Source organism: Lolium rigidum, chromosome 3 (genome assembly GCF_022539505.1).
Source record: "Lolium rigidum isolate FL_2022 chromosome 3, APGP_CSIRO_Lrig_0.1, whole genome shotgun sequence".
NCBI lineage: Eukaryota > Viridiplantae > Streptophyta > Magnoliopsida > Poales > Poaceae > Lolium > Lolium rigidum.
This window is the reverse complement of record NC_061510.1, coordinates 386,070,641-386,081,372: the sequence shown is the minus strand read 5'-3', so window position 1 is coordinate 386,081,372 and position 10,732 is coordinate 386,070,641. Positions and strand designations below refer to the sequence as shown.

The 10,732-nt window shown below is 49.4% G+C and overlaps 1 long non-coding RNA gene across 1 annotated transcript; it reads left to right on the top strand.

Moving 5' to 3' along the window:
• The first annotated feature begins 3,881 nt into the window (after window positions 1-3,881).
• Window positions 3,882-5,558, top strand: LOC124700727. The gene is made up of 3 exons (XR_007001811.1): window positions 3,882-4,925; window positions 5,061-5,143; window positions 5,324-5,558. It is a non-coding gene; the product is annotated as an uncharacterized LOC124700727 (long non-coding RNA).
• The last annotated feature ends 5,174 nt before the right edge of the window (window positions 5,559-10,732 follow it).

Sequence of the window (10,732 nt, the reverse complement as noted above, 5' to 3'; positions counted from 1 at the left end):
GTAATATTTTTTTATTATCAAAATATATAAGATTTTTATTATTATTTAAGTTAGCCGTTCTACATATATCAACCAAGATTTTCCCGAGCAATCCGTGTCTAGAGCTTCATTATTTTTAAAAGGAATAGAGAATATGTACTCCCTCTATGTTTGTAATGACACTACATTTTAGGTTCAATCCAAGTCAAACTTTACAAAGTTCGATCAACTATATATAAAAAATATAAACATTTGTAAGACCAAATGCGTATAATATGAAAATAAACTTTATGAAGATACAAAATCATGTTGATTTTATAAAAATGTAGATATTTTTTGCTATATAATTGACCAAACTTTATCATGTTTAACTTTAACTAAATCTAAAGGCATTGGTAGTAATAAGGCTCAGATCCCCCCTTCCCTGCTCTCCCCACGCTACAGTAGTTGAGGGTCGACCTCAGGAGGCCGGGCCACTCCATGGCCTTCTCCGCCGGAATAGCCGGTAGGAGCTAGTCGGAGATGGGCGCCGGAGTAGATAGGAATAGTTATAGGACTAGATCTAGCCTTTCTTTCTGCTTTACCCATGTGGAGTTTGGTGATATGCCTATGGGGGTTGGGCCACGGTGGAGATGGAGCTGCTCCTGGTGGCTGGTGGCGGCGATGCTGTTCACCGCGGTGCTCCGGTGGTCGGAGCTGAAGGCGGAGGGCGGCAGAACTTCCACGACCCCTTCAATAAAGCTTGGTCTCTCTCTCTCGATCTGGATGCTGCCGATCTGGATCTATCCCCTCTTGGCCACCATGGTGGTGGAGAAGAGGGTAAGATCCTTGTCCGCGTCATCTTTTGCAGATCGACGGAGATGTGGTCGCGGTGGTGCTGCTGGAAGATGAAGTCTTCTCCCTGGAGAGCTCTTCATTGGGGGACCAAAGCCGGCTTCCTTGCCCTGCCCCCAATCCCATGGTCGACAGGCGACCCTCATCCAGGAGATCAACCTCCTCAGGAGGCCCTCTTCAATCTCGCGCTGGAGCTCGCCATAGCCCCTTCTCCAAGTGGTTCGTCCCTGGAGAAGCTGAGATGGCCGGCGCGGTTGATTTCTCGCCGGAATGGAGAGCACATCGAGCTAACTTCTCTCCGATCTCGGCGCTCTGCGCCTCGAGGTCGCCGGCGCACAGTGGAGATGGTTCCCAGGCACTGGATTGCTTTTCTTTTTTAGTTGCTAGGGGCCTTTGTGCAAATTTTGTTGCCTGTAACTCAAATTCTAGGTTTTTCAGGGCAGTAGATGAAAAAAGGCAACGATGTAATTTTTATACCCACCGACAGTAATGGATCTTCCAGGCCTCTCGAGGCCATCTTTGTGCAAAAAAAAACTAAATCTAAAGCACAAGCTTATCAGGGCGATTGACAGGCCGTCTCATAATGTACCGCCACCTGAAGGTGGATTCTGTATGCAAGCAAGGAAGACGGATCAATAGTAGTTCTTGCTCACCACTAATGGCGTGCCATGTTAATTCAGAACCTTGAAAGTTTCAGACACATGTCAAAGTGTATAAGAGAGTACATCGTTTCAGGTACGTGTCAACATATGTAGGAGGGTGCCTTATATCAAAACCATTTTCTTAGAATTAGGTTACAAGTTAACAATGCCTGCGTTGGTGGCACAGCAGCTGCAGTAGATTGTTCAACCGTTAGCAGCAGCTTATTTCTTCCTGACCTCACCCGATGGGAATGCAACCATCTTCCCTTTTCTCCTGTACAACTTAAAATGGTCAGAATTTTGAATTTTCAGATATTTATGATACAATTCGGTTTCCAAAATGATGTTGACATGCAAGTTGTTGCTATTCTAATAGACATGTGAATTGCATTGTGTCTTGTCAAACTCTAAAGTGTCAACTCCACATATTTACAAGAGATTTGCAAAATCAAATTATATAATGGCAGTTAGTTGAGCTTTGTACGGGGCAGTACCTCACTAATAACCATCGAACGATGCCGTTATAAGCGGAGGAAGTGTGCAGGCCGAGGCTGTAGCCGAAGAGCACCGCTAAGCCAAGGACGCAGATCCACAATACAACAGTCACCTCTCCGACGAGGAGGAAGGAAAAGCTGAAGAGCATGAATGTCGAGAAGTAGCTCCAGACATGGACGTCTCCACTAGGACAATCCAGCCCAAGGATGACCACGACTCCACCCTGCCGCCGCGAGGGTTTCAGTGTGCAGATGATGATGACCGGGACATAGGAGCCGAGCAGCAATGGCAGGATTACCAAAACAAACTCTAGGGGAGTCGTCTGGAAAAGAGCGCCATCGGCGGCCATGATGCAGAGCCGGCACATTCCCCAGGCTGAAAACACGAGCGCGAGGAAGACGAGCAGACCCAGTTCACCCGCGAGCTTCTCCTGCGCCTCTTTGGAAGAGGGGGCGGCGGCGGCCTTCTTGGATGAAGATGCCCCTTGCTTGCCAATGGCGATATGGATGGTGATGGGGGCAAGGATGATGAGCACCATTGTCAGGATGCCAACAGACTCTAAGCTGTAGCCCGCGGCCATGAAGCACAGCGGCAATGCGCTTGCAGAATACACAAGCGCGAGTAACATTATCGCACCCAATTCACGCGTGAGCTTCTTCCGCGCTTCTTGGGCGGTCGCTGCAGCCTTTTCGGAAGCCCTGTGATCGGCGAGGGCGTGTCCGAAGACGGCGGCAGTCCAAACAGAATCGAGGTACATGATGACTCTCCCCGTCGCGCGGCTCAGGACAGCTTCCACGACCAAGGCCACGACGGCGGCGTAGGTTAAGCGGATGAAGAGGCGCGCCTTACGGTTGCGGATGGTAGGGGAGAGGACGCAGGCCGCGGAGTGGAAGTAGGCGGAGAACAGCAGCGAGAGCATCCGCATGTCACCGCCGGAGCACAGCAGAACGACGGGAAACAACGCGGCCAGACCCGCCGATTGGAAGAAGAAAAGGTAGAGCGACATGACGGCGTTCTTTCTCTGCTCCCGGGCGTCGGTGACGTCGTTGGGCCGGATCTTGCCGGAGGCGTCCGCGTGTTCCACCATCGGGGCAAAACTGCTTGTAGTATGTCAGATTTTGCTGAGATAGGAAATCAAAAGACATGCATAATTTTCCTCCACCGAGTTTCTCGACCCTCCCCCGCCGGAACAAAGCAACTTTAACTTTGATTGGTCGTGGCTAGAGCTCGACGACGCGCGCTCCGTTCACTCGCGCGCGGGTCACCTCCTACGCCGCGCACCCTGACGGGCGGACGCTCTTCGACAGCACCAGGAACAAAGGCACCCTGGATACGGAGGAAGGAGCGTGGACGAAACGCGGCGAGTGGAAGCTGCCGTTCAGAGGCCACGCGCACTGGACGCCTGAGTGGGCCCCCCAGCGGAGGAGCATGATCGATCGGTCGATGTCGTACCGCGTTCGGGTGTAGCCATGCCCGGTGGGTGCGCGTGCACGGCCAGCGTTCTGACGGCTCGCACTAATCAACATTTAATTAGACGCGCACGATTGGAGTCGATTAATTTGCTTCCGTGATTGATTTGCTGCTTCGCACGTGGAAACCAATACGACGACTTTTCCCTCTCTCTCTCAGCTCCACCCAACCATGGACTCGATCTGTTCCCCAACCCAACCCTACAGCCACGGTGAGATCCCCTTTCGCCGCCACCCAACCAAACCCCTCCCACATCCCACCGCCGGAGCGGAGCATCCGCGCCAGGCGCTCCGTCGACGTCTCATCGGAGCAGATGGCCGCCAAATTCCTGCCGCAGCGACATCCGGGGACGCCCCTCGGGCCGCGACCTCGCCGGACCAGGACGAGATGGCCGCCAAGTTCCCGCCGCCGCAGCCGGAGGCAGCCACATCCCAACCTTCCCCGCGCCAAATGGCCCTCCTATTCACTCTATTCCCCCTCTCCCCCCTCCAATCCTATAATGAGTCCATCCTGCGGGAAATCGCAATCTTTTTACTGCTCTGCTTTCGATCCTGGGAGCCAGCCCGCGCTTGTACATTCATTTCCACCGCACTAACATGCTACCCACTCAACTCCTAAATCTAAATGGTTCAGAATTAATGTCCCCTATACATACAGCTTGTCTCGTCACAACCTGCCCAAGCAACTGCAGCTATGCTTCTAGTACCAATTTGACCTCACAAATCACCAAGCTTTTCACGCTACTGCAATTATTATAACCTTTCCAGAGACAGTTACATCACAGTTTGTTCCACCTGTCTCAGGTTCCTGCTGCTGCTGCTATCTATCAGACCTCCTCATGCCCCTTATTTGCTTCCACTCGGACCTCTCCCTACAGCAGTCAGCACCCATCGGAACGCCTCGCTCTCTTTCTCACCTATTACATATCTATTTTTTTTTCTCTCGACTGCGCCATGTTTGCTTGTGTCAAAACGAGTTGCCTTGCTCTGCTGTCAAGGCGTTCCACATCTCCGATCATTATCCCCAAGTGTCTTCTGCAGGTTGCATCATATGCATTCGATATTTGATTTGCATGCCTTGGTTGCTCTGGTTCACTAGTATCATGGCTAATTTGGTTCTACCACCTGTTGTTGCAGAGTTGCTCAATTTTCCTCTACTTGACTTGATCATTACATGCTCTCTCAAGTTGATTGCCTACTCTTTTGCTTTTATCTATAATACATCAAAATCATTGCTAGGTTGAACCCATATCAGTTGGTACCATAATATTGTTTATTTGCTCAAAGACTAGTAATGTGTTGGTCTTTATTTAGTAGACGGCCATTTCGACTCCATGTGCTTGACTATATGGCTCTGTTTAGTATGCTACTAGCTAGACGTCGTCTATTTGGACTTCCTTCTGAATATTATTGTTTCTTTTGCTGACCATATTCTGCTCTTTTTTTTAGGATAACGAGGGGGGCTAAGCGGCAGCGGTGACCTCCTTCTTCGGCTCCATGTGCTTTGGTAATTTTTCTGCTTCCAATCAACCCGATGACGTTACTGTGTTTAGATCCAACTATATATGGTGGCTGTTTAATTACTACTTGGTCATGTCACTAATAAGTTCTGCTGTAATTCGTTCTTTGCTTCATGCTTCAGGTCAATAAGGACTTCAATCAAATCACAGCCTCTTCGTTTACATTGTACATGTCCATCAGCATGTTCATGTTATTTACTTTGACGTAAGGATCAGATTTACATGTCCGTGTCCATGTTAATTTCTAGCAAATGTATGCATGCGATTCCTATTCTAGCAAAGATTGGTTACAACTATCATCTATCTTGCTAGCTTTCAACTTGCTTGCACTTGTGATAAATTCCTTTCCCTGTACTGATTTTTGATGTTTTTTTCACAATGCAAGTTTTACAAGGCTGGGAGCATAGAAGGCTTGTGTCTGATGCATGACCGGAGGGTGGAAGAACAACAAGGGAAAGCTGTACTCCTCTTTTTTTGTCAAACCAGAATTTGAATGGGTGGGTTGTAATTCTTGTGGCCTTTTATTTCTGATGCCAAATCTGGAATGGTGGGTGATAGCTTGTAATGCTTCAGACTAACGTCTGTTTGGTTCTTGGGTTGTGCTGTTGCACATCTTTTGAAAATCGGGTCTGGATCATTGTGAAATGTTCTGACAACGTTAACTGCTACTTTTTTCCCAAATAGGTCAGTGTCGATCGGAGTAGTGGGCCGAGCATGAAGTGGCATAAGTTGGATCTCCACATGAACGTACATGATTCAGCTAGCTAGGCTCACGAGAAGTAAAATAAAGTGAAGCTAGCTAGCTCGCCTGTACTGGATGGGCTCTGGGTCGCTAGTAGCTTGCTACTGTAAGTAGCTCTCTCGTCCAGATGTATCGCGGTACTAGCTCTCTCCCGCCAAAGCGTTTAAGAAAAAGGGCATTCATCAGCTGTCTCCGAGTGCGTGAACGGAAAATTCGAGTTCCCACCACCACGACCAGGCTAAACATGTACATGGAAGCCCCAGCTGATCCTCCAATAATCTTTTATTTATTGTGTAAGGCTACACACATGTACTCCGGAGCACACACGGATAAACAACCGATCTTCCCATCTTTCTTTTCATTTGGTAAGGTAGAATTAATCAATACACAAACACCCTATCATTCAAGCATACGAAAGATAATGTTCCAAAAAAAGAGCACGCCATAGAAATACACGCTCTTGAGTCATGGATCATTGCTAAGCAAGAACATATTTGTCGACAACATATATATGGCTTGGAAGAAGATTGATGATTACTAAGGGTCGTGGTGCTGCCGCAACCGCCACGGACCTCCTCGCCAGCGAGCATTGATCAGCGGACACCTCTGTTATTTGGAATAATCTTGGTCTCCATCTCTAGGCGAGGTTGAGGATGGAGACGCACACAGAAAACACCCCTGACAACTTAGTTGCGATACGACGCACCCTTGAGGTGATTGGGGAGGTGCCACCATGGCCTTCCAAGGGCTGGCCTATGATAGCCTTCCGAGGGCTATCGACCCATGAAATCACTGGACAAGAAATTTGGGTGCCAACACGATGAAAGTTTGTGTGTGCCGAAGAATTTGGACCTCCTCAAGCACGTACGTACTTGATGCAGCTAGCAGCTCACGAGAAGAAAAATAAGATGAAGGTAGCTAGCTCGCCTGTGACTATGATGGGCAATACATGGTGGCTGTTTAATTACTACTTGGTCATGTCACTAATAATTTCTGTTGTAATTCGTTCTTTGGTTCATATGTTTCAGATTAATAAGGACTTCAATCAAATCATGGCATGTTCATGTAACTGTACATGTTTAGGTCAGTTACTTTGATTTAAGGATCAGATTTACATGTCCATGTCCATGTTAATTTCTAGCAAATTTATGCATGCGATTCCTATTCTAGCAAAGATTGGTTAGAACTATCATCTATCTTGCTAGCTTTGAACTCTCTTGCACTTGGGATAAATTCCTTTCCTCTACTGATTTCTTATGTTTTTCACAATGCAAGTTTTACAAGGCTGGGAGGACAGAAGGCTTCTGTCTGATGCAGGACTGGAGGGTGGAAGAACAACAAGGGAAAGCTCAACTCCTTTTTTTTGTGAAACAAGATTTTGAATGGCTGGGTTGTAATTCTTGTGGACTTTTATTTGTCACTCCAAATCTGGAATTTTGGGTGCTAGCTTGTAATGCTTCATTCTAACGTCTGTTTGGTTATTTGATTGTGCTGCTGCACTTGTTTTGATTGTTTGAATTGTGATTGGATTATCTCGAAAATCAGGTAGCTCATGTCAATTTTTTTTAAAAACCTTAACTTCTACTTTCTCACCAAATAGGTCAGAATCGATCGGGGTAGTAGGCCGACCATGAAGTGGCATAAGTTGGACCTCCTCAAGTACGTTCTTGATGCAGCTAGCTAGCTCACGAGAAGAAAGATAAGATGAAGCTAGCTAGCTCGCCTGCCACTAAGATGGTCTCTGAGTCGCGAGTAGATTGTTGCAGTAGCTCGTACTACTACACTAGCTCTTTCGCCAAGATGCATTGAGGTACTAGCTCTCTCCCGCCAAAGCATTAAAAAACTGGGCATTCATCAGCTGTCTTCACGTGCGAGAACGGATTCGAGTTCCAGCCACCGAAACCAGGGAACACATATGTACATGGAAGCCCCAGCTGATCCTCCAATGATTTTCTACTATATTGTGTAAAGGCTACACACATGTACATGGGAGCCCACACGGATAAGCAGCCGATCTTCCCATCGTTTTTTTAAGAGTAAAATACATCTATGGTACCTGAACTTGTCCCATAAGCTCACTTTGGTCACTGTATTTTGGAAACCGCAAGTTACGGTCACTTAAGACGCTCAAGAAGCTCATATATGGTCACTCCCTCCTAGGGCTGCAAGCGGCAGGACAAGTGGGGCGGATTGGAGTCCGATTAGTTCAATTTATCAGGAGTTCGCATCGAGAGCTGTAGCACAATTTAGACTAAAGATTGATCTTTGCGGGATTATGCGGGGCCCGCTTTTGCAACCCTACTCTCTCCCATAGCCTACGTATTTTTCATGAAGTGGCATATATTTGACCGGGTTGACCATCAGGAAAATTTATATCTACCTCTCATTTCCAGGGACTAAATTGAAAAACAAAAAGATAAAGGATCTTTTTCTCTGGTTTGCCCGCAACGCCGTTGTGCTGGCGTCACTCTATTTTTGTGCATGAGCTGTGCCTCCGCCCGCGGCCGTTGTATTAACAGTGGTGGCATCTTCCATGTGGGTTAGCCCATCTCCACCGCGGCTACCCATATCGCGTCCGTGCGTCCGGATGAGTCGTGGTGGATAAAAACGTGGCCACGTATCTCAAATGCGGCTGGCCGCGGTGTTCGGGATGACCCAAATGTGGCCTAAATCTGGGCCAGATTTGCGTGGCCGCGGATGGCACGCGGCGTCTGGCCGCGTCCGCCTACTCGCCTACCAGGCCCACATGTCAGCGGGCGGGGGTCCTATTTAATGGGGACTGGGAGGGGGACTGTTCCTATCCAGTCCCCACTCCCACTCCACTTCCCCATGCACGCTCGAGCTCGCCGCTATGGCCCGGAAGCGCGAGTTCGAGGCATCGGCGAATGACCACGAGGCCGGCAGCAGCCGGTGAACCGCGTCGGCCCCTTTCGACATGGGGACACCGGCGCCATAGCGGGAGATGATCTACGCACCGTCGCTATGGCGCAGATCTTCTGGGAGGCCGGCGCCCCAATGCCGTGGGGCGACATGCACCTCCCCCACGGCTGGCACCTGAGCCAGGTCGGGTTCCGGTGCCGCCGATCCTGGCCACCGGCCGCGTCTGCCTCGCGGAGATCTAGCGGCAGCGCGCGCAGCTGCTGGCGGACCTCCGGGAGGCCCCCGCCTACAGCGTCGCACTTTCCCGAAACCCAAGTCTACAATCTATAGGCATTGGCGAGGTGATCTCTCGTCAGAGGGGGTCTTAGTCGATGCAGAGGAGGAACTCGAAGCACCGGTTCTCCTGTGAAGATGACGACGACACATGCGACGGTGACCGTGGGGCCGTAGCTGCTCCACCTCGGCGGCCGCGGCCCTGGGGGCGGCCGCGCCCGCGGCCTCGACCATCTCGTTGGCCACCTGGAATTGCCATGGAGTTCCTCGCGAGGTTGGTTCCGTCGTAGGAAGAGCTAGGCGGCGCTACACTGGGTTGTGGCGGCTAGAATTTGTGTGGTGCAGTGGATGAGAAAGATGAGCGCGCGCCATCTTTATATAGGCCGGAGGCAGGTGAGGGCGCGGAGCGCGTGGCATCGCCATTAACGTGACGCAGACTGCTGAAGTGAAGCAGCGCTACCAGTCACCGGCGCGTTTGAGAAGACGCATCGATCCTGGGTTGCTGCCAGGCTCGATGAAACATCCGGTAGACGCGAGCGGACACTCGACGCGTTCGGCGCAGCGTCCGCATGTAAGCATTCGAGACGCATTTGGGTCAGATCAAATCTACGGACAGCCTGAACACTATGCGTCAGGCCTCTAGGCCTGATGTATTTTCCGACCACCCGAACACAAATAATCACTTATCGCCGTTTACGTCGCCCGAACTGCTTTCCTTGTCGAGTTGTTGGGGACCTGGGGTCATCGCGTGCTGCTAGCTGCTGGGGAAGGTGACCGCGGGTTGGCTGAAGCCTGCAGCGGGACGAAACGAGAAGATGCACGGTGCCTGACGGTTGACGCCGCCGGACAGACCGACGAAGTAGTCAGGATTTGGAGCAATCTTAAGGGTCTTGGTGGAAAAAAGGATGTTTGGGTGCTGTGTGGAATCTCATCACGACGGTTAACGGAGTCGAATGTATGACATGCCATTAAAATATGTATGCTACCGGAATCAGTGACCGTATATGGACCTCTCGAGCGTCTTCAGTGACCGCGACTTGAGGTTTTCAGAATACAGTGACCAAAGTGAATTTACCACACAAGTTGAAGTACCTTAAATGCATTTTACTCTTTTTTTATTGTGTAAGGCAGAATTAATCAATACACAAAACACCCTATCATTCAAGCATACGAAGATAATGTTCTAAAAAAAGAGCATAGCAAAGACAAACAATAGACCTAATATCTATTTCTTGCTCACACATAAAAATCTAGGCTACAAAAAGATACATGCATGTATAGAAATACACGCTCTTGAGTCATGGATCATTGCTAAGCAAGAACATATTTGGCGACAACATATTTATGCTTGGAAGAAGATTGATGATTACTAAGGGTCGTGGTGCCGCCGCAACCGTCACGGACCTCCTCGCTGGCGAGCATTGATCGGAAGACATCTCTGTTATTCGGATTAATCCTGGTCTCCGTGTCTAGGTGAGGCCGAGGATGGAGACGCACATGGAAAACACCCAGTTGCGATCCGGCGCACCCTTGAGGTCATCGGGGAGGAGCCACCATGGCCTTCCAATTAAGGGCCAGACTATGATAGTCTTTCGAGGGCTATCGTCCCATGAAATCACTGGACGGTAAATTTGGGTGGCAGCACCATGAAAGTAGGTGTGTGACGAAAAATGGCTGGAAATGATGATGGGGCATAAAACGGAGGAAAAGCCGTTGAAAGGTAAAACAGACAGGAAAACTCCCAAGACTTCGATGCGCGTCAGAGCCTCATGAGGACAGGCGCGTAGACCGTGGATTTTTTGAACAACCTAGAACCCTAAGACGTTGGCACAATGCCGAGACGGCTCATGAAATTCTATGCACGCGATATTGACACGCACGATTTGACTTCATACACGA